Raw genomic sequence first — 23502 nt, 5'->3', positions numbered from 1 at the left:
GTGCAAGGGTCCTAAATGTCTTATCCTTCGGTTCTTGCAATTTTATATCGCTTTCATTTTGTTCAACCCAAAAACACCATCGTGTGCCTCCTCTTAGATACTTGGTTTGCTAGATGCTATATGCCCATTAATTATTCTAAGCACTCTTGTTTATACAAAGAATGCTTGCATGACTATGAAACAAGTTCGGTAGATAAGTTTTTGGGTGTCGATTGTTTCTCTACATAGGTTTTATAGGTAAATAATATCATTTGTGGTGATTAATAAGTAAATAATATATGTTCTACTGTTAAAGTCAAACTGAAGACACTGAATGTCACAGAGGGATTCTATCTACTACTTTCACTAAACTCAGATGTATATGCTACTTTACTAAATTGAGGGGTGTGTCCTGGCCGATGACAGTGCACGGGCAGCACGTGGCTGGAAGAGGATCTCGGCAAGAGCGGCAACGACGCCAACATGGCTGAACATGGTAGGGCTCTTTTTTTATCATTTACCTTTTTATTATTACCTTTTTTGTCCTCACTCTTCTATTAGCACACTCTAAAAATCAGTCAGGATATATGTATATTCCTCGTGGGTGTTTCAGTGTGTGTCCTTGACAAAGGTGCATTGGTGGGAATTTCAGCCAAAGAAGCTACGTAGTGGTTTAATGTAGTTGTATGTGATCTATGATGCTATCTAAATAAATTTTTTAGGTGTTAGAGATGTCATCATAGGCAGAGATCTAAACACTGTATGTTCTTAACTTCTTATAATGTTGAATTCTATCTATGGTTGTTTGAAGACTAGCTGTTAGTGATATGTAGATGCATGTCGTTGACCTGTGGTTGCATCCTAATGATTGCTGACTGCATTGCAGACTATTTTTTAGAACACATTGATGCAGCACCACATTGCTGTTATGCCTGGTTCTATGGAGAAAGTAAGTTACACTACACCAGCTGGTCAGTTCATCCTGCAAGTTAGTTGATGTTATATACTAAGTCTTATTGATTTAGTGTTTTCTACCTATGAACTTTAATCTTAATCCTTGCTATTTCTATGGAGCTTCAGGCTTGAATCTTGAGTCATGACTGATTTATCTTATCCTTGTAGCCTTTGAATTTAGTGTTAGTTTTGTCTGTGTTCTGTCAAAATTTAGCATTTTACCCATCCGCTGAATTATGTGTTTCCCCTAAAAAAATTAGTGTTAACTTTAAGTGAATTCAATATTCTCCACAATTTTTGTGTTTTTCTCTAAATATAGTTAATTTACCAAATCGGCAAAGGCAGATACCTTATTTTAATTTACTATTAGTTCAGTCCAAATTTGGTACTCCATGCCAGATTTGGGGATTGGGATGGATGCGACTATGCAGACAACCTTCTCCAGTGAAGATCGTTTTCATTTCATGTGTGCAATTTTCAGCAAGAAATAAATTATTTGATTTATATTTTTTGTTTGGTGAAGTTTTGAGCTGCAACAGATGAAGAAGCATTTCCCGCATGTATTTGAACCTGCGATTTGGCAAGAGGAGCCAGAGCTTTGTTAACACACGAGGTTTATTTTGAGTTGCGCTGGTCGCTTGGCAGTGTTTTCAGGTCGTCCGATTAATCACGATTAATCACGATTAATCGTCCTGGTCGGTCAGGAGTGCTCGATTAGGAGGTCCGACCCGACTAGGTCGACCAGAAACCTGGTCGTCCGATTAGTCGTCCACTTATCGCGATTAATCGTCCGATTAGGACATGGACGACCAGGTTTTGTGCTCTGTTTTTGGGCTTTTTTGACTGGGCAGATATGTGGGGGGTATGGAGATGTTGTTGGTTGTCCCAGTTCTCCAGAAATAGTTAAGGAGATGTTGGTTTACATCAAAATCAAGGACTGTTCTAGAGGCGCCAACACAAGTTGAAGATGAAGAGGAATGTTGGTTTACACTAATGCAGTCTTGATGCTTCCTTTATTGTGTATAATATAGTGTATATAGAGAGGTATATATATAGGTCGACCAGCTGATATGCCTGGACGATTAGGGACAACCAGGGTCGATTAATCGACCTGTCACTGATTAATCGCGATTAATCCCTGGTCGGTCCCAGGTCGACCAGGGTCGACCAGCCGACCAGAAAACATTGTCGCTTGGACTACTGCCTGTAGGGCTAAAGATGAAGGAGGCCTGGGAATTCTTAATCTTAAGGCACAAAACAAAGCACTTCTTTTGAAGTTTGCAGATAAATTCTATAATCACGGGAATACTCCTTGAGTGCAGCTTACTTGGCAAGCTTTTTACACTGGACCAATTTCACCACACCTAAAAAGATCTGTCGACTCCTTTTGGTGGAAGGATGTGATGAGTTTGGTATGGCTTCATGTACAGTATAGCAAGGTAACATAGTTAGCCTCTGAGAAGACGTGTGGAATTTCGGGTTGCTTAACTTGAATTTATGCAATTATACTCATTTGCTAGAGACCTCATAATTTTTGTGTCTGCTTTTATATAGAGAAATGTGGAGCAGGATTTTTTCGTGACCCTCTCTATGATTACCCCCCAGCAGCTTATTCTTCTAGAGGAAAAGCTTTTAACTTTGTCAATGACTTATCAGCAGATGGATCAATGGAGCTATATGTGGGGAATTTCTTTCACATGTAAACAAGATACAAATCTTTATTGGGACAGTCCATCAAGGTGCAGCAGTTCTCATGGTTATGGAAAAGTGGGTGCCGAGGAAACACAATCTTTTTTTTGGCTGTTTGTGTTGGATCAGCTCAACACTAGAAACATGCTTAATAGGAAGAATATGTATCTGCCTTCATATTCTTGTGTCCTGTGCAATGCTGATGTTGAAGAAATAGTGGATCACTTATTTTTTGAGTGCTCTTTCAACTCCTGGTGTTGGAGGCTGCTTAATATCGATTGGAACCTTTGTTGTGCCTATCCTGGACAGGCTCCTTCTGGAGAAAAATTGTTTGAGTAAGCCATTTATTTTCATGGATATTATTATTGTAGCGGCTTGTGTATTTGGACTACAAAAAATAGAATTATCTTTGATGGTCAATCAGACAATCACTATCTTTGTGGTGTTGGAAGTGTTTACCTCGGGAGGAGCTTTCTTTGACTATTCTTAGGTGCAAGTTCTCTAAAAAACCTCTTATTAAGGATTGGCCTTTTTCTTTTTAGCTTTCTTGTATTTAAATTAAGGTCATTTTATACAGACTTATATCTTTATAAAAATGAGTTCACTAGGGGTTTTCCCCTCCTGTTTGCCTAAAAAAGAAAAATAAACTATTGCTACTCCTCAAACTCATGTGGCCAACTTGCCGTTACAATTTTAGTTCATATATTCGAAGAGTTCATCTACGCTTATTAGCCAAACCCTAGCTTTGCTCAGGTTGGATGGAACCGAATAACTCGAGCTAGCCTTATTTGTAGCTTTTGGTGTTACACGCGTGGACAAAGTTTTTTTGACTTTACATTGTGATAATAATGATGAGATGGCCAAACAAAATGTTTCTTTTTGCTGTCGTTGAATCCTAACGTGCACTGATACGCTTGGCCTCCTTTGTGTGTGCCCAGTCTGTTATCATGGACAAAGTGTTGGCCTATGTGTGTGTCGACTTTAGCTGTGACCGGTACCGCTTAGTCTGCACTGAGGTTGATGGTCTCTGCATTTACAGAAGATAGTAGACTGCAGCAAGAGTAGAATGGTAGTCTCATCACATTCAAAAATTATTTTTTACTAACAGTGTAAATGTCCAAATTAAAAATTTCATGGTATTATTTGTTCTTGTTACAATGTACGGAAAGTTCTATACTTAGTGAGCCTGTGACATTGTGCTCTCCATGACTATGTTAATTTCATCAACTTTGGTTTTTGGATTAAATGTCACTTTGTCGGTATTTAATTTCACAATATTGTTATCTTATGGTGCGACTTTTGTTTCTTTATTAACAGAGTTTATTTATCCCGTAGCAACGCACGGGCACACTACCTAGTAAATAAAAATATGTAGACTTGAAGAGTGCATGATGAAGATGATGAATAGTTGCTCTGCCAAAATTCTTTTCAAGTACCTAGCTTTAAACTTGAGTTCTCCTAAGATTTGGGTACACTATTTGACAACTGAATTTACTCTATACTTTAAACCTGTGGGAGCATATGCTTACTAAGTCTAGGTAGTTGACAGACATGATATGATGATAGTCTGAGCTGCTGTTTATTATGTTCCTAGTGCCACCAAATTCTAGAGATTTGTTTGTGAAAATTTAAAATATTTCATGATGAGTTCCTTATATGATAGAGAGTTAAAATTCCTACCACAGCTATAATTGTTTATTAGAATACGAAGCCTCCACATATTGGTAGGGCTTGCGTTTGCTCGAGCTGTGTTAACCCCTAGGGACTCATCATATGGCTAAATCATGGTATCACACACTCATGTTTATCCTTTGCTGCTTCCACCATGGAAGTATGCACCACATATATATTTCATCATCACCTATTCAAAATTGTTCTACTCTTACACTAAGAGTGAACACCAAAAATATTTTCCCTATTCATTTGCTAGCCCCTTACCAAAACATCAATGCTCTAAGTTTTATCCTTCATTTCCTCTACAAAGTTTTCATTTGCAAAAGAGTTTTTGGGCTGCAAGAAAGAATGGACAAAAGTCCCATGAAAAGAGAGAGAGAGAGAGAGAGAAGAAAAAGAAAGAAAGATTTATGAGCCCAGTTTTCATCAAGATTTCCCAGAGCAGATTTAGAGGAGTCATCTTCCAAATAAAGGAGTGTTAGAAGTATTTTTCACCCCTTCTTCTTCTTCCACAAATATTTTCTCTACTATATATCATCCACATATGAAACCACACATGCACAACCGATTAGTTATATGATGAGTTCCTCTAGATCCATGGTTCGATCAGGCCTAATGCATTAGCTATCTCCACACCAATGAGCTCCACATAAGCTTTATTAGATATAGGGTGAGGGAGAGTGAAGGCACATGTAATGCCCTATGCCACAAATACTAAATATTTTGTGAGCACGAGAGAAGGCATCACTCCTTTCAAAATGCCTTGGAGAGGATCTAAAAATACCATATATTAAGAGACTTGAAAGGGCCATACTAAGGAACTCTGAGTTTTATCTTGAAAATCTTATAAGAACTCTAGAACAGAGATGGAACAATAGAGCATGAGACAACAATGCTTGACTTAATTGTTCTGTCTTTCAACTGCTCAAGACCCAAGTGCAAGTAAAAGCCCCATGGTTGGAAGAAACAAGAGTAAGTTTGGGAGTTATGATAGTCCACTCTAGTTTCGGGATGAATTCTTGTTTAAAGCATGTGTACTTATAAAGCATGAAAGTATTATAGCAACTCCAGATCCATCTCATGTAGCTATTTGCTCAGGGACGAGCAAAGGTAAGCTTGCGGGAGTTTGTTGATGGTTGTTAACCATCAATTTTAGATGTCAACTAAAGAGAGAAGAGGGGGTATAAAATGAGCATCATCATAGACTTAGGGCATTAACTCACAATTTCCACGAGTTTTGGTAAATGTTTGTTTCTGCAAGGGATTATCAAAAAATACCAAAGGAGACCCGCATGTTGAAATAGACCTACGTATAAAAAAGAACAATCTAGAAGACTGAGGAAGGTGACCCTTGCAAGCTGGGGCCCACCTAGCAGAGTGTCTAGGCGGGCGCCTAAGCCCCTGGACGACCCCTACCCCTAGATCAATCAGGGGGAGTCTCACGGATCCTGCCTCCACCAACCTTGAGGAGCAATAATAATCGTGTCATTATGTTTTCCAAAGTGCTTAGCTCTCTTCGCAGGAGGGTTAGGTGGTAGATTACATGTAAGCATGGTGCTTAGATGCCATTTACCTGCAAATGCACCCTATTAGTCGGGTAGTGTGGTAGATCATGAAAGTGACAGTTCCGTTGAGTCCTTCGTATTCCATCCCCCGTTGATAGGATAGGTAGAACCAAAGTTGTGTAGAAAGTCCTACTATGTCTTAGTTGTTTATAGCAATGATCCTTATACATAGATAAAGAGTCTTTTGTGCTATATATGATAGTGTAGCATTAGAGTAGATGAATCACTTAGTAGATTAGAACCTATCTAGAAATTCTATCTCTTGAACTAATCAGATGTCAACCTACCTTTTATTGAGTAGTCTATCTCTAAGCTTTATAATTCATATTCTTTATTTATCATGGTTTACCCCCTGCCAAAGTATGTGACTGTGGAATCAATCACTCATAAGTAGTCATGTTTTGCAAGTTTATCTCATTGTTTAAGTCTTCTTTCCCTTGAGCTAAATATAAATTAACGATACCTGAAATACTTCCTGGTGAAGTGCTACAACGGTATTTAATCTGTTCGCTTGTGGATCCTATATTTATTTTACTAGAGGAGCAGTTTATATACCAACACTCCTAGCACCAATGCTAGGGATGACAACTTAGCTTAAGTGGTGTTAGAAGTATAAATATTAACTCACACAAGCAATCCACTAGAGTTACCTTTTGGTGCTCTACCGAAAAAGGCATAAGACCCCTCACAATCACTGGGAGATGGTCACAAACAATCACCAACTCATACCAAACCTCCTCTACTACTCCAAGTTGTCTAGGTGAGGGCAAGGTGTTTGCTTAGGTTCACAAGGATCCAGGAATGTCAAATATCCAAGGGAGTGAGCCAAAGACGTGCCTCTTCTATTTATAGCGCCTCAAGGGTTTGTTAATGGGCAAAAAGTCAGACCCAATGCATCATTTGTGGGCATGGGTCTGGGCTTATAGTACCCAAACCCGCAAACCCATGGGTTTTCTAAACTTGTTCCAAAATCCTTTAATTTTTAGATCTTGTGTTAGCAAATAATTTTATATATTCACTAAATATATTTAGAATTTGTGGCATAGAAAAATATTCAAGAAACCTCGTCTTATTTATGGGTAGGGACCAATTACAAATTGGAAGACAAAAAAGAACAAGCCACTACTCTCATCTTGCTTGGAGGCCAAACAGCTTTGAGCCTTATGAGCCTACGTGGCCTCCTGGGCCCAACCATTGGAATGGTGTATTCTTCACCCCCTAGTGCTAGCACTTCATTCGTTGCAAGAACATTAGTCCCACCTTGCTCAATCAATGCACATCTAAAGCTGCACACACTCTATAAACCAAGGCAAACACAAGCAAGAATTGGATAGCTCAAGCGTGCAGTTTATCGGGCACGGGTATGGGCGCTCATTCATACCCGTCTACAGGTATGGGTTTTTTAACGGGCATATTTTTTCTTAGCGGGCATGGTATGGGTCTATAGTACCTAACAGGTTTGTGCCCATTGCCATCTTGACGTGCAACGGTCACTTAAGAATGTTCTAGAGCCATCGTTGGATCACCATAGTCAGTATAGTTGGACTGCCAAGGGTTGGGTCCAACACCTATCATTTTTACACAAAGAGCTCTCGAGAGTGTCAAAACCATTAGACCTTAGTCCAACACTGACCATTGGACCATGCAAGGGTCCAATGCTGCCAAGTGTCGCTACGCTATCAAACCACACACGCGCGTGCCAACTCTTATGCGAATGAATAGTGCACATGTGCCATCTGACTCTATTGCATGCCAGGGTCTGACACCTCCATGCTTGAGCCTTTGCAATTGACCATCAGACCTAGTGCTAGAGGAGGGTGAGTAGCCTATTTAAAAATTCTACGAACTCACTAGAGTAAGAGGTTAGTAAATAACAAAGCGAAGCTTTTTGCTCTAGCTCTAATATGGTGTTTGCAAGCCACCTATCCAACAATTCTAGTTGCTATAGTCACTAAGTTCAATCAATGGCTAAGTCACTACTCACACTAGAGAGCTACCTAAAGTTTTTATACAAGAAAATAAGCTACTCTAGATTGTGGACATGTAGAGGAGTAGGAATGAACATTTATACTAATGTGTAGAGGCAAGTGAACCAATCAATGTAAAGAAGATCAACCATCAGGAGAAATCCAATCAATTACAAGAGATGGACACAAAGATTTTTCTTCTGAGGTTCATGTACTTGCCGGCACACTAGTTCCTATTGTGTCGACCAACACTTGGTGGTTCAGCGGCTAAGAGATGTAGTAGAAACCTCGTCCTCGCTAGGACACCCCAAGAAGTGAGGTAGCTCAATGATATGTGCAATCCACTAGACTTGCCTTTAGCGCTCCACCGGAGAAGGCGTAAAACCACTCACAATCACTAAGAGATGGCCATAAACAATCACTAACTCATGCCAATGCTCCTCCACTGCTCCAAACCATCTAGGTGACGGCAACCACCAAGAGTAACAAGAAAACCATAGCCACAATGATCCCCAAGTGCCACTAAATGCAATCACTCCCAATCTCACAAGGATGATGAATCAATGATGGAGATGAGAGGGAGGACTTTGCTTAGGCTCAGAAGGTTGTCAAGTATGTCAAAAAAGCCAAGAGAGTGAGTGATATGACCACGCCAGCAAGCAATATGTCACAAGATCTAAGTAAAATTACAACCACTCAAGTTTTACCTACACCAACACTAGACCAAGTCATTGATGGACTGATTACACGTAGTCGTACAAAGAAGCTACAACAAGAGGTCCACGCGCTACTTTGTGATATTCATTTTAACATTAATGAGAATTATATACTACCTAAGTGTTGTACCTTGATTGTACTTAGGTATATAGAAGAGGAGAAGAATGAATCGGACCCTAAAGAATGGACTAGTGCAAGTCCCAAAAGACACCAGCAAAACGGACTAGAAGAGTCAAAAACGGACCAGTAGGAGTCAAGAATAGACCAGTGCAAAGAAATCTTCATAACGTTTTACTCACAAAAGCTATGAAGGCCCATGAGGACTTGTTGGAAAGCCTGTTGAGTCTACTTTCCAATGAATCTAGTGGCGACCAGTTTGGATACTCCATATTGCCTGCAGACCACAATTAGTACAGACTGCTTAGAAGGTCAACAGTCTATCATGACAGAATGTTGGTACAACTTGCTAAGTAAAACTGTACCAATCTACAATGTTTAGTGCTGGTTGACATACATTGCTGGAAAGCCCTTTGAGTCTAGTTTCACACCCAAGAAACGGTTCATCATTTGGACAAGAAGTTATGGTTAGTTTATTGGAAACTACTGGCCAACAGTCACGCGAAGCCAGTTCGGAAATCCATTCCGAGGGGACCTTGCCTTCCCTCAGAAACTTTATTTTGTTGTCATACCTATCTAGGAGCGTTGTTCCTAGTATAAATATTCCCTACCTCTAAGCTATTAGGAACCTTTAATCATTTTGGTAAACTACATGATATTTAGCCGTGCTGCTGAGTGCCTTACTCAACATTTGTTCTTCCTTGTTCTTCTTGGACATATGAAGTGAATCCTCTGGGTTCCCCTACTTCATGCTCTACGGCTTCCATTCGGCTGCGCCGTATTTTGTGGATTAGTTTCGGATTGTGGTTCTACGGTTGTTCGGAGATCGAGTCGAAGTCTTCGCAGTTTTGGTGCCTCTCTCCCCGTCGCTTGGTCGCATCCAACCTTTGTCAAGTATAAATCTAGTTATCCATTGTTTGCAACAAGTTATCCTTGTTCTTTTGATCTACTATCGTGAAGATCGGGCCACCCTCGTACTGATTCATATTGGTAACCTATCAACTGGTATCAAAGCTTTCGTTGTCACGGTAGGTCTCACAATCATCAACATATCTAATTTTAGTTTATCTATTGTTTGTTACTGTTTTGTTCATCACCTAATAGTCCACTGAAAAAGCCACAAAAAATCCTAAAGCCCTTTGACGGTACTGTTATCTTGTGTTTTTGTGTTCATCAAGTTGCTAGTCACCCTCTTTACATATATTGTATTGTGTTTTATTTGTTATCTGCACCCCTGTTAGTATAAAAAAAGAGTTCAAAAAATCAGAGAAAAAAATTCAGAGAAAAGGAAAAAAAGAACAGAAAGATCAAAAAAAGTAAAAGAAGAGGAAAGGGGTTGTATTGTGGTTTGATTACTAAAAAATTCAGTTTATATATTCAGATTCTTGGTGATTTATATACCAGCAACATTATATCTTTTGAGCACATCAAACCACTTGATTTTTAGTATCGTAGCCTCCCTTGTTTAGCCACCTATAGCTCCACCAAAAAGTGAAACCAAGACATTCGACTCGTAATCCTTGCGATCTCAGAATCACTTCTGTTGAGCTGCTACACTTGCACAATTCACTGTCCTTAAGAATAGGAAAGAGCCTTGGTAAGTAAGAGGTGAGGTTGTGTGATTCCACAAAATTTACTCATTCCACTATATTTTTGCTTTAGTGCTAAGATGACAGGATCCAACTCAAGTATTCGTGGTGATCGTCATGGAGAAGAAGAACCCCCTGTTGCACGGGCTGAGTTGTGCTAAATGGCATATTCACTCTTGCAGGCCATGGAGATCATGCTTGATGCACGCATACCTATAGATGGGTGGAGAGCTCCTCGGCATCAATACGATGAATCTGGTGCTGAAAATTCTAATGCAGGACATGACTGTTTCAGAGATGGTCGTGGTGGTGGCAGACGGGTTGGTCATCATGGCCAAGATGGAGGACGAGCTCATGGGCGTGGTTATGGCCATCATGTTCATTTTGATGATGAAGAATTTGATAACTTTCATCAAGAAGAGGGGTCTGATGAGAATCCCTTTTCATATGATGGGTTGCACGGGCGGCGCCATGATCATCGGTGGCGTGCCATTCATGGAGATAGGGAGCATCATCATGGACGTCGTAATAGGGAAGACCCGGACAGCATTGCTCATGTCAAGTTGAGTATCCCAAAATTCACTGGAAGAGAGGATGCATATGCATATCTTGAGTGGGCTCAGCAGTGTGATCAAATTTTTAGAGTGCATAATCTCTCTTATTAGAGGCGTGTTAATCTTGCTTCATTGGAATTCTCTGGTTATGCTCTAACTTGTGGAATCAGATACAAGAGAATCAACTTGTGTTGGGCCGTGAATATATCAACACATGGGAAGAGATGAAGCAAGTGATGAGAAGGCGATTTGTACCATCAAACTATTAGTGTGACCTTTGCAATATGTTGCAAATGTTAAAGCAAGGAAAAAGATCAGTTGATGAGTATTATAAGGAGATGGAGCCACTATTAGTGCCGACTAGAATTAGAGAGGATCTAGAGTCAAAAATGGCAAGATTTTTGAGTGGTCTCAATCAGGAAATTGCTGGTTTTATTGAGATGTTTCCATACCATACTTTGCATGACCTTGTTGATCAAGCTATGCGTACTAAAAGAAAAATTCAGAAAGAGACACGTGGAAAATCTTATGCAAGTCATTCTATTGCAGCCTCGTGGCGCAAGGAGCAGGCCAGCACTTCTTTGGGTGGGGGACATTCCCAAGGTGTTGTAGCTAGGCCCTCCTCATCTAATGCTCCTTCGAAGATGGTGGTTTCTACAAAATCATCTTCTACAAACCAGTAGTGACCTGCTATAAGTGCGGCAGCCCCAACTATTGCTTCTTTAGCTACTACTTCCTCTGCGCGTAGTAGAGAAATTGTGTGCCACAAGTGCCATAGTCGTGGACATATTGCTACACAATGTCCTAGTAGGAGGACCATGATTATGAATGAGAATGGTGAATGGGAATCTGAAAGTGATCATGAGGAAGAAGGTCCAAGATATGATGAGGATTATGAAAGCAATAAAAAAGAGATCCAACCCGATAAAGGTGATAACAAATGCTTTATTTCTCTTCGTGTGCTTAGTGTTACTGCTGCAAAGGAAGAGAATGGGCAGCGACACAATCTTTTCCACACTCGAGGCATGATCAAAGAAAAGTTATATAGAATTATTGTTGACAATGGCAGTTCCAACAATATTGCTAGTCAAGAATTGGTTGATAGAATGGAGCTAAAACAACGGTGTTATCCTAATCCATATAAGATATAGTGGCTAAATGATTGTGGTGCGCTGCGTGTGAGCCATATTGTGACAGTTCCTTTCTCTATTGGGAGGTATAAGGATCATGTGGAGTGTGATGTGGTGCCTATGCAAGCATGCCAACTGTTGCTAGGAAGACCATGGTTATATGATCGTGATGTTCAGATCTTTGGAAGAACCAATAGGCTGGCTTTTATGTACAAAGGAGAGCAAATTTCTTCGCTCCCTTTGATACGGAAAGAGTTTTTGAAGGATGATCTAAAAAGAAAACAGCGAGAGAGTGAGAACCACTTGCGAGTGACCCACAAAAATAGTGAGGGAGTGTTTCCAAAGCCAAATAAAACCCCACAGCCGCAAACAACTAAGACAAAGGGAAAAGAGGGATTAGTTATGATGGCTAGGAAGGAGGATTTAAAAGAATTGAGTGAACCCAATGCCACATTCTTTGTACTCCTGTACAACGAAAATTTTCTTTCCACTAACGACTTATCCTCTACTTTGCCAAGTGTTATTTTTAATGTGTTACAGGAATATGAGGATGTCTTTCCAGAGGAGGTACCACCAGGGTTGCCACCTAAGAGAGGAATTGAACATCAAATTGATCTTGTTCCTGGTGCTTCACTTCCAAACCGAGCTGCATACCGCACCAATCTGGAGGAAACAAAAAAAATTCAGCAACAAGTGGAAGAATTGATGAGAAAAGGGTATGTGCAAGAAAGTCTTTCACTTTGTGCAGTCCCTGTTCTTTTAGTTTCTAAGAAAGATGGTTCATGGAGAATGTGTGTTGACTGTAGAGCTATTAATATCATCACGATAAGGTATAGGCATCCCATTCCTAGACTTGATGATGTGCTTTGATGAACTTAGTGGTGCAATAGTTTTCACTAAAATTGACTTGAGAAGTGACTATCACCAAATAAGAATGAGAGAAGGAGATGAGTGGAAAACAACTTTTAAAACCAAGTTTGAGTTGTATGAATGGTTGTTAATGCCTTTGGGATTGACTAATGCACCAAGTACCTTTATGAGATTGATGAATCATGTGCTTAGATCTTTCATTGGTAAGTTTGTTGTGGTTTACTTTGATAATATATTAATTTACAGCAAGTCTCTTGATGAACATGTTGAGCATATCCAAAGTGTGCTTGATGTCCTACGTGAGCAAAAATTGTATGCTAACCTTGACAAGTGCATATTTTGCACCGACAAGGTAGTCTTTCTTGGCTTTGTTGTTTTAGGTCAAGGTGTGGAGGAGGATGAGGAAAAGATCAAAGATGTTCGTGAGTGGGTGCCTCCACAAAATATGAGTACAAGCTTCAACGTCATTGATTTATCTCCTTTCTTTGGACTGGACCAGTCGAGGATGACTCCTTTTCAAGAGGGGGAGGATGATATGAATATGCCAGCAAGCAATATGTCACAAGCTCCAAGTCAAGCTACAACCACTCAAGTTTTACCTACACTGACACCAGCCCAAGTCATTGATGGACTGATTACACGTAGTCGTGCAAAGAAGCTACAACAAGAGGTCCACGCGCTACTTTGTGATATTCATTTTAACATTAATGAGAATTATATACTACTTAAGTGTTGTACCTTGATTGTACTCAGGTATATAGAAGAAGAGAAGGATGGATCGGACCCTAAAGAACGGACCAGTGCAAGTCCCAGAAGACACCAACAAAACGGACTAGAAGAGTAAAAAACAGACCAGTGGAAGTCAAGAACGGACCAGTACAAATAAATCGTCATAACTTTTTACTCATAAAAGCTATGAAGGCCCATGAGGACTTGTTAGAAAGCCTGTCGAGTCTACTTTCTAATGAATCTAGTGGCGACCAGTTTGGATACCCTATATTGCCTGCAGATCAGAATTAGTACAGACTGGTCAGAAAGTCAACACTCTGTCGTGACAGAATGTTGGTACAACTTGCCAAGTAAAACTGTATCAATCTACAATGTTTAGTGCTAGTTGGCATGCATTTCTGGAAAGCCCTTTGAGTGTAGTTTCACAACCAAGAAACGGTTCATCATTTGGAATTCCCAATAAGAAGTTATGGTCACTTTATTGGAAACTGCTCTAGAGGCCAACAGTCACGCGAAGCCAGTTTGGGAATCCATTTCGAGGGGACCTTTCACATTGCCTTCCCTCAAAAACTCTATTTTCTTTTCATACTTATCTAGGAGGGTTGTTCCTAGTATAAATATTCCCTACTTCTAAGCTATTAGGAACCTTTGATCATTTTGATAAACTATATGATATTGCAACCACGCTGCTGAGTGCCTTACTCAACCTTTGTTCTTCCTTGTTCCTCTTGGACATGTGAAGTGAATCCTCTAGGTTCCCCTACTTCGTGCTCTACAGCTTCCGTTTGGCTACGCCACATTGTGTCGATTAGTTTTGGATTGTGGTTCTGCGATCGTTTGGAGATCGATTCGAAGTCTTCGCGGTTTCGGTGCCTCTCTCCCCGTCGCTTGGTCGCATCCAACCTTTGTCAGGTATAAAGCTAGTTATCCGTTGTTTGCAGCAAGTTATCCTTGTTCTTTTGATCTACTGTCGTGAAGATCGGGCCACCCTCATACCAATTCATATCAGTAACCTATCTGTGAGCCCTAAGCTGGCCAATATGTATTTATAAGCCTCCTCAACAAATAGAACCATTAGGCTCTTGGGACTTGCCCTATTAGAGTGTTGGACGCTCCAACGCAGGGCATCAGACATGGCCTCAGCATTCGATGGTCCCTAGGCCCATAGATGGCTACCATGTGTTCTCAGTCAAATGTGACCCATTGATCTCCAATGGTCACTAAAACTATCGAGCTCTCACGAACAACACGTCGGACACGTCAGGTGCAACACACCGGACGCGCCACTTGAAGACTGGATGCTACTCAAGGAGCTCTACAAAAACGTAGGGTTGTTGGACACATTTGATGGTCCCACATTAGACACGCCTAGCGTCTGATGTGCACAAGAGCAGAAACCCTAGCTTGCGTGCTTGCTGATGTCACACAACACCTGACGTGGGAACAGTGCATGGCTAATGTCCGATGCACACTCATCAGACACTCTAATGCCCTATCCCAAAGCACGTCTCATAGGCACAATGCCCCAGACACTGGTCTAATGCCTGACGCCTCCTTAGCCAAAGTGTTCCACCTTGTTCTCGTGTGTTAGCATATTTTCTCAAACATTTTCAAGGGTTAAGTTAGCTCACTAGGTTCTAAATGCATGCACATGAACAATGATAGCTAGTGACACTTGATAACTACTTAGCTGAAGAACTCCCCTCTTTATAGTATGGCTATCTATCCTAAATGTGATCACACCCTCTATGATGTCTTGATCCCCAAAACCAAAATCTTAAGCAATACCTTTGTCTTGATCTCCATAGGGTTTTGTTTTTCACTTTCTTCATTTTCAAGTTGAGCACTTGATCATCTTGTGGTCATCCCCATCATCACCATGATCATCTCTTGCTCCATCACTTGGCATGTACCAACCTCATCTCATCTATGCACACTTAGCATAGAGGTTAATACGTACTTTAGGTTTCATCAATTATCCAAAATCAAACTAGGGTTTTTACTAAGCCAGGTAGGGTTCGGCACCCCTTGAACCAGGGTCCGGCGCCCCTACAACTCCCCTTTTCCTTTTTCACTCTTCACACACATTTACCCTTGCTAACCACAAAGGGTAGAACTTATGTGTACATGTGTTAGCCTTTTCAAAGCATTTTAAGGGGTCAACTGTTAGCACACTAGGTCCCTAATGCATATATGCAAGAATCATGTCACCTAGTGGCACTCAATAATTGCTTAACTAAAGATCTCCTCTCTTTATAGTATAACTATTGATCCTAAATCACTCACACCCTCTATGGTGTCTTGAGTGAAAGCCAAAAATGTCTCCTATGGTAATACCTTTGCGTTGAGCCTATTTTTGTTTTTCTCTTTCTTCTTTTCCAAATGATGAGCACTTGATCATCTATGTTCATCATCATCTCCATGGACCATCATCTAGCTCCATGTTGATAGTCACTAATGCTCATTTTTATCCACCAACTTTTGCTTGATATGACATGATATGAACCACAAAGCATAGTTGTAGGGTTTGAAAATAACAAGTTCCACGAGTTTTGGTGAATCTATGTTTATAGGGGTTAAACTAAAAAAGGACCAGAATCACCAAATAGAAGTATCTCAAGTGATGAATTGGAGTACACCATTGGGAAGAGCTTGTCGAGATATATGAAATAGAATTTTGGTTCACCCAAATCGGAGTCCACACGATAAAGTTACGCCTACCGGAAGGTTGCAAATGGGCTTCCAGAGCAGTCCAGAGTAAATTGGGCATATCTCCCTCATCCAGACTCTATTTTCCGTGATCTAGGACTTTTTGGAAAGCTAACAAAGAGATCTATTAGACCATCAAAACAGAAGCCCGCCTAGCATTAAACCTAGGTGGACGGCCAAGCCATAGGGGCGATCAACCCTCCCCTAGACCAATCAGGGGGAGTCTCATGGATCCTGCCTCCACCGCCTTTGAGGAGTAATCTTGACCATCTATCAAGGTTGGTTTGATCCAAGGGCTGTGGTGCTTCTTAGAGAGCTATATAAGCAGAGGCAGACCCCTCAGAGGCATCTCCTCCATTAGCTACATCCAGAGCAGAAATTAGGGTTTCATCAAGTAGAGAAGTAGAGGTGCCTCTAGATCTTCTAGTTCTAGTTCTAAATCATCTAGTTGAAGTTGTCTAGTTCATCTAGTTGTAAACTAGAGAAGAGGGAGAGAGGAGAGGAGAAAGTTGAGAAGGAGCCGTATGTGCTGGATATTCCTTGACATTGTACTTTTGTAGCATCTGGTTTGTCTAAAGCAATCTCTAGGTTCTTCATCATTTATTTCCAAGTATTTTATTTAATTATTCTTTCCTTATGATATTTACTGAATCTCTACTCGTATTGAGTGCTCTAGTTATCCTAGGTAATTAGAGTAGTAAGCGCTAGTGTAGACGTGACGTCTAGACTAGGGTTTACCTGATTTTGCGCCCAATCCTACGGTTAGTTGTGGTAGCCCTAGAGGTGACAGCTTTGTCAGGCCTTTGTATTCCATCATGTTCGGGTTGGTGTTTCATAGAGCTTTTTGGCAGCCTTCCCCCAACTACTTTCTTCCTAGTCTCTTTCGAGAGTCAGAAAGGTACTATTGCTCCATAGTAAGTAGAGTGAAGTAAGCCTGATTTTGATCACCCACTCAACTTAGAAAACACTAGAAGGTTCTTGTCCACCCACCAAAAATATATGTATTTCTTTTCTTATCTTTATCCTTGGATGGCCTTGATTATCTAGTACACATCACGTTCCTCATGGAAATCGATACTCTAGAATACTCCTGGGTGAAAGCTACATTGGTATTTGTGCACTTGCAGATTTTTCTGTGTGCGTTTAAAATACCCAACAATCTTTCTGGTGTCGTTGCTGGGGACTAGGCTTTTTGTCTATCTTTGGTGATTGCGCTAAGAAGTGTCAATACTCCACCACCTAGATTGGACCACCTTATTTAATTCACGCACTTAGATTAAGGGTTAGTCCTAGAGTTTCATCAATTATCCAAAATCAAACTAAGGCTTTCATCTGGTCCCCACGACGACTACTTGGTATGATACAACCTAGATTAGGGTGGGATTTCTAGGTACATTCCCTATGGTTTGAGCCTAGATGGAGATGACTACTAGTTGATGGCCTTTGTCAAGCGAGATGTCTAAACCTATTTGAAATGGTGAGACAAATAACATAGTCGTTGTACTGTGTACAACGTCCTAAGTGGACCATGGGGCACATTTGGATCTTTATGTGGTGAAGCGCAACTAAATCCAATGGATAGGATGGATCCGGTGTATGGACCAAGCACGTGCGGTTGAGGCTCTACTCGTAAGTGAAGGTTGCAGCAAGTGCTTTCTATGTCTAGTGTTCATGACTAACAGAAAAAAAAAGTACAATGATGTTGAAGTAGCATAACAAAGTTGGCTGTCAAAAACCATGGGTCTAAAATGGCAGAGCTGCGGAGGCTAAAACGGCTAGTGTATGATGGTTTGGTGGATCTTGATCTCATCATGGTATGTCCTCTATGAAATTTGATTTTTAGGACCATTGTCCTTGTAGAGATGGTGAGAGGGTTAGGGCATATTTGGATTGTTTGCTCAAACTTATCTTACTTCACTAGGCAAGAAATTATAATAGATAGGGCATTTAGTTCCTTTATCTTATTGCCTTGTTTTCATATAAGCAAGATTTTTCCTTGCTAGCTTGGAGGAGCTAATTTTGCTTGCCTAGACTAACAAAGCTATTCTTATTGGGCAAAGGTAGACAAGAAAGTCTAGCAAAGATACCAAACATCTCCAATGAGACTTCTAAACTAGCTCTTATCTTATTTTTAGAAAAACAAACCTTTGTTGTGAAACAGTGAATTATCGATGTGGGTGAATCTCGATAGGCGTAATCACTATTGAAACATGGGATCAATAATCACTAAAGGACAAAACACATCAAGATATTAATAACCATGTGGGAGGGTAATTAATGGGAGAATCCAAGAGGGTAGCATTGCCTGCTTATGGCTCTATAAATAGGAGCTCAGTCTCCTTTTGTAGATGGTAGCTGAAAACAATTAATGAAATAAAGAGTTGTTGTCCCCTCTTGCATCTGTGTGTTCTCTTAACATTTATATTTTGTCTCTCTATGTGCATATTACAAGAATGATTTCTCAACACCTTATTAGCACAAGCTCCTCACCCATGGATGTGCATACAAGCACCACAATAGTTGAGCATGGCTTAAAGCCATACCTCACTAGTTGCCTAAAGGAGGCAAAGATTGACTATGTTGAATCAAATAAACACTTTTTGGTGTTTCATCAACACAAAGGTAGATCTAATGTTGTTGCCAATATGTTAGAGATGAACTCGGTACCTTGCTAAACCCAAAGTGTCAAGCACTGTGAACCCAATCGTCGATGTCCCAAAGACACACGTGAAAATTGGATGGCCACCGTTGTAAAGACCCGCACATAGAATGAGCCTGGCTCTAACATCGGCTAGATGTTGTTAATCACCTAGGGCTACATCACCAATTCAAAAGTGCACAACTACTATTATATAGTGGGCCAATGGAAGCCTGATAGACCAACTTGATGAATATATCAAAATTGGTGAAAGTACTGTAGTGGAGATGCTTGAAGTGGTTTTGTGAAGGGAGAGATTGAAGTATTTCGTGTGGTATAGCATCATCACTACTATTAAATAGTGGGCAAATGGAATCGCCTAGCTTATCACTCAAGTAAAGCATTAGTCCACTAGTTGTCACACTCAATTATCAAAACCAAACTAGAGCTTTTCTGTGCTTCTATATTGGTTCTTTTATGGTATATCTATTACTATTGTAGTTGATCTCTCATGCTAGTGTAGCGCTAGTAGGAGATCTTGTACCTACTTGTTGCTCTAGTTACTTTTGCCAAACTAAAATGGAGTAGGAGCTCTTTCTAGTACCCTAGTGCATAGGGTGCCAAGGTTGCTTTGTTAGTAGGGGTGAAGTTATTCGACCACTACTTTATTTCCACACTTGTTTTGGCTAGGATTCATGTTTGTCTTAGAAAGACTATTGTCCCCCCTTAAGTCGATATCTTGATCTTTTCAATTAATCAAATGCCTAGTCCTATGTGAAACTCTCCAACTTGGAGACCTCCTTTTAGTCTTGGAGTGACCATGGATCTTATGTTTGCAACCTATTCAAGTTTTAGCTCTTGATGCAAAATGAAAAGGTTTGGAGACATTGTCAATTAACTTGGATCATGTCATTGTTGACAATAGTTAAAGTCAACATTTTATAGTTAAATAAACATGCATAGGGACATATTTGAGATCACCAATAAAGGTTTAGGGTTTAAACTGATAGATTTCACGAGTTTTGGTGAATTATTATTTGATGTAGGATTTATCTAGGATACAATCAAGGAGGGTTATTTGTCAAAAGAAATGATAGAATTCCACCATAGCATATACATGAGAAGGCTCTAGAAGGCAAACCACGGAAGAAGGGCCCGAAAGGCCCCCATAGTGGGCCAGCTGTTGACGGTCGATAACGTCAGCTTTTATTATAACTTTAAACCTAAAGAAGAACATGAATACACCCAAGTATAGGGTTTAAACTAACAATTTCCATGAGTTTTGTATATTCTATATTTTCTAGGGTGAATTTCACGAAAGCTGAAAAGAGGGATTCTAGTGCAAAATAAACACGAAACGTATTCGCCATGGGAAACGTCGCGAGAAGACTCAGGAAGGATTGAGAAGCCAACCAAAGCAACGGGGGCCTAGCGGCTGCCAGGTGGGGCCGGTCGGCCCCACCCAAGCATCGGCCGGTGCCCCCTTAGGGTTTTGGCCCTCCTCTTCCGGAAGCTTTCTCCACCGCCTCTCTTGATGCATCTTGGCGCTTGGTTAAGTCAGTTTGATCCTACAGCGCACGCGCATCCCACCGGACTATAAATACATAGGTAGACCCCCCCTTGGAGTAAGCCAATTCATTATTCATCAAAGCCTCAAGCCATCAAGCATCAAGTGCCTTCAAGTTTATCAAGAGCCTTCTAGATCATAGTTGGTTTGATCTTATTGAATTCATGTAATAGCTCGTACAGCGTTTACCTAATCGATTGTTGGGTAGATGATAGACAATATGTAGTGTCTAGATATCTTGTTTGTCTATGAGTGCACCCTAATGTGTTGGGTCATGTGGTAGTCCACGTAGGTGACAGTTGTGTTGGTTCCTCTGTAGTCCACCCCCGTACGTAGGGCAAGCATGGGCGAGGTCACGAAGGAGGTGACCCTTGTGTCTTAAAACCCTCATTAGTTGATGCCTCTTTACATGTAATTATGATATAGGGTTAACTTAATGATGATTTCTAGATGTAATTGCACTCATTAGAGTTATTCATTGGCGTAGTTATAGAATTACCTTAGGTCCAACTCCCTAGTTTATCCATTGGATAACTATTATTATGACTAGTATATGCTCTAATGATTATCCTTAATTATAATACTTGATGATTATGCTATCATCACTATTTATCTATATTTATCTTGTGACCTCTACGTGTTATGAGTAGACTATACGACTTAAGTAATATCATTTATTCATCCTATATAGTTTCTTATCAATATAATGGATTATAGTTTAACACTTAGCCTTCCCAGTGGTATAAATATAAATCGACAACCTAGATACTTCCCTAGGTAAAATGCTACAACGGTATAATTATCTGTCTACTTGCAGAGCCCATTTAGTTTATAATTATATTCATATATGTTATGCTATGCCTAGTTGTTGTAGAACATGTGAATCTATATTAAATTCCTAGCAATATAATTAGGGATGACAACCTACTTTATGCATAGGAATGTTAGAGTGATTTGTTGCTATTTGATAAGTTAATGACATACCATGCATTTCTGGTGTTGTTGCTAGGGGTAGGGTTAGTAAATGTCAACAAGCATTTTTGGCACCGTTGCCGGGAAAGGCACAATAAATGTAGGATATATTGATAACATATATACGCATGGATAAAGTTATATTACCAATCAATTTCTACTCAATCAGGTACACCCTTTGTTGTTATCATTTTCTTATCTTATGCAGGGTGATGAATGAATGGTTTTGCTCTTCTAAGAAACTTTACTGAAGATCCAGAGAAACTCCTTAGGAAGAAGAAGTTTGTAGAAGCAAGGGACAAATTCGAATCAACATCAAGAACACCCTCTGCTACTCAAGCTAGCTCTTTAGAGGAGCCAGCTCCAACATTGGAAGAGGAATTTGAAGGACAAATAGAAGAACAAGTAGAAGAGTTAGGTGGAAACCTAGCTCCTGTGTTTGAAGACATGGCTGAGAAGACACTACGAGAGTTCTCTGCCCCAATAATAGCAAACATTTGGACTGGACCAGCAGTCAATACTGGGGAGAATGGATTCGAGCTCAAGCCTGCTCTCATCACCATGATTCAAGCCAGCCAATTCTGTGGAAAAGCTCATGAAGATGCAAGTGCACACTTACAACATTTTCTAGAGATCTGCAGCACCTTTACGATTAGAGGAGTACCAAAAGATGTTATATTACTCTGTCTTTTCCCGTTCCCATTATTGGGGAAAGCCAAGCAGTGGTTCTACACCAACAAAGACAAACACAATACATGGGACCTTTGCTCAACTGCTTTCCTAGCAAAATTCTTACCTATAGCCAAGACTAATGCTCTGCGTTGAAAGATTTCAAGTTTCCAACAACAACATGATGAATCATTCACTGGAGCATGAGAAAGATTCTAGAATTACATTGAAGACTGTCCTCATCATGGGATAGAGGAGTGGTTGTTAATGCAGACTTTCTATCATGGGTTTATCTCTCGTACCCGTGAGTCTATTGATGCTGCAGTTGGGGGAGCTTTTCTGTCACTGAAGCTCTCAGATGCTAAAGCACTTGTTGAGAAGATGGCCTTAAATTCAACATGCAATGAAGAACGTCCTCAGTCTCGGAAGAAAGGAGGAGGAATCCATCATCTCAAGGAAGCTGACATGTGTTGATATTTGGTAACGCCATCAGGAATTGATCCGCAAGCACACGGATATCCAGAGTATCGTATTTATATTTTTAGCACTGGGAGAAAGTGTGCATTAGACTAACCAAATCTATTGCTACTACCCTTTAGGCTACAAAGAATGTGACTCGATGTGAGTGATGTATAGAGAAGACTACAACCGCACTCTCGTTCTAACCTTAGTAAGGATGATCTACTATTCTATTAGGGAGGCTCACGGAATCTAGACACCATAGAGGATGTTCGACCCACACCTATAAACCCTATCGATCCTGCTAACGGCATATGGGCTACAAAGGTAACTCGGAAATGTCACGTTCCTCGCTACTACCACGATCCAGCTAGTCAGGGGATATCTATGAGTATCCTAGCCCAAACACCACGTTTACGCTAGAGATGATTACTCTAAACTCTACACGAAGATATCAAAGTAAACTCATAAACCAAAGAATAATAAAACTCGTGGAATTCTGTCAGATAAAACCCTAAGTCTGGGTGTTGGTTGCATTTGGATCCTTTTCTTTATTTATTTGATGATTATATTTGGTACTTAAGGACCGTCATCTCAAGGAAGCTGACATGTGTTGATATTTGGTAACTCCATCAGGAATTGATCCGCAAGCACACGGATATCGGTGAGCACTTCACCCGGGAGGTTATCCAGAGTATCGTATTTATATTTTTAGCACTGGGAGATTAAAGGACTAATGGAAAGATAATCTATCTATGCACATTCACGAAGGTAGTACTAAGAACAAAGATTATAGGACTAAACATGTTGAATTAATTGGGTTGGTTAATTTGGAGTTACAAATCATACATGTTTGTCTCTTTTATTCATGTGAACGCCAGAACCAAGGAGAAGCTTATAAAAGCGATACTCAAGTACCTTAAGATGTTACCTTACTTGAAGAGTGATGGTACA

General features: G+C 40.3%; 1 long non-coding RNA gene across 1 annotated transcript; it reads left to right on the top strand.

Moving 5' to 3' along the window:
* Nucleotides 359-2443, top strand: LOC110437472. Its single transcript, XR_002455524.1, has 3 exons — nt 359-475; nt 866-928; nt 2256-2443. It is a non-coding gene; the product is annotated as an uncharacterized LOC110437472 (long non-coding RNA).

This window comes from Sorghum bicolor, chromosome 8 (genome assembly GCF_000003195.3).
Source record: "Sorghum bicolor cultivar BTx623 chromosome 8, Sorghum_bicolor_NCBIv3, whole genome shotgun sequence".
Lineage (NCBI taxonomy): Eukaryota > Viridiplantae > Streptophyta > Magnoliopsida > Poales > Poaceae > Sorghum > Sorghum bicolor.
Note: the sequence above shows the minus strand (reverse complement) of the source record. Positions and strands in the feature narration are given on the sequence as shown.